This window comes from Stegastes partitus, unplaced genomic scaffold (genome assembly GCF_000690725.1).
Source record: "Stegastes partitus isolate 25-593 unplaced genomic scaffold, Stegastes_partitus-1.0.2 Scaffold363, whole genome shotgun sequence".
Classification (NCBI taxonomy): domain Eukaryota; kingdom Metazoa; phylum Chordata; class Actinopteri; family Pomacentridae; genus Stegastes; species Stegastes partitus.
In genome coordinates, this window is record NW_007578094.1 from 303,427 (window position 1) to 304,646 (window position 1,220).

A 1,220-nucleotide genomic window follows, 5' to 3' on the forward strand; every position below is an offset into this window, starting at 1 on the left:
GAGACACCTGCAGCCCGTCTTGTCTAATAAAGGTAAAACAAACAAAGCCATGCCTTTCACTTACAAAGAAAGACGGCGTACGAATGGCCCTAACAACAAAACATCCAGCCGCACCCATAAACCCACATTACAAATAGATTAACAACACATCCTCTTCACTTGATCTGCTCCACCTTGCTTCTGCTGCTGTCTGCTCCACTCGGTTTCTGTCTGGGCACCACCAGAGCTAACCTGCATGTAAACAAAGGTGGATCGGACCAGACGGGGAGTCAGGAGTCAGAGAGGAGAGCCTCAAACAAGCAAATGTGTGCAAATGAACGAGGTACCAGACATGAATAAAGTACTCTGTTTTAAACTCCTTGTTTTTGGGCGGAGCCCCGGATGGACACTGGACTCCAGCGTGGGAGGTCACTGTGGGGCTGTTTATGAGCAGGGGGTGGGCCAACAGTTTTTAAAGGGAGCGACTCGTGCACTAACATTCATTAACATGACTGGACTAGCTGGCAAACACAGAACACGGAAGGTCGGATTACTAAACCCACAGAGGGAGAGTGAAGAATGCCACCGCTGCACTGGATCTCCACCTAACAGACCTGCTGTATTTATGCTCCAAATCTGGCGTATTACTCCTTTAAATAGATGTGTTGTAAGGTTAGTGGTTAGTGGTTAGTGGTAGCTGTGGTTTAGATTCTAACTCATTATTAAAGACAGTTTAATTAAATCGTGCATATACAACTAAACGTGACACAGAATCCGATGTTTCCTTCCCGTCTTGTTGTTCCAGCTCTGCCACTGTGAGCCGTTCTGCAGCACCAGCAGTCATACTGGTGCTGCACTGGTGTAAATTATATGACAACAAACCACAACAGTCAAGATGGAGAGGGTTCCCTGTGGGCGCTCTGTCACTCAAGACCCACTAGGGGGCGCAAAAACATCATAAACCACGACTGTACTGCACATAATTCCTTCCAAAGCTGAAGCTGGGAGACTGCAGGGACCAGCTCAGGGGCTCTTTTGATTTATTTTTTAGTTGTGCTTTATTACTATCTTTGATGTAAGTAGACCTGATCAGAACAAACACATCAAAGATAAATGGACTCGTGGAGTGAACATGTTTGAAGATGTCTGGGAGTGAATGCGGCTGAATTGAGATGCAAAAACAACACATCAATTCCAAAACTGTCTTTTGATTAATATTTCATACACACATGTAGATATAT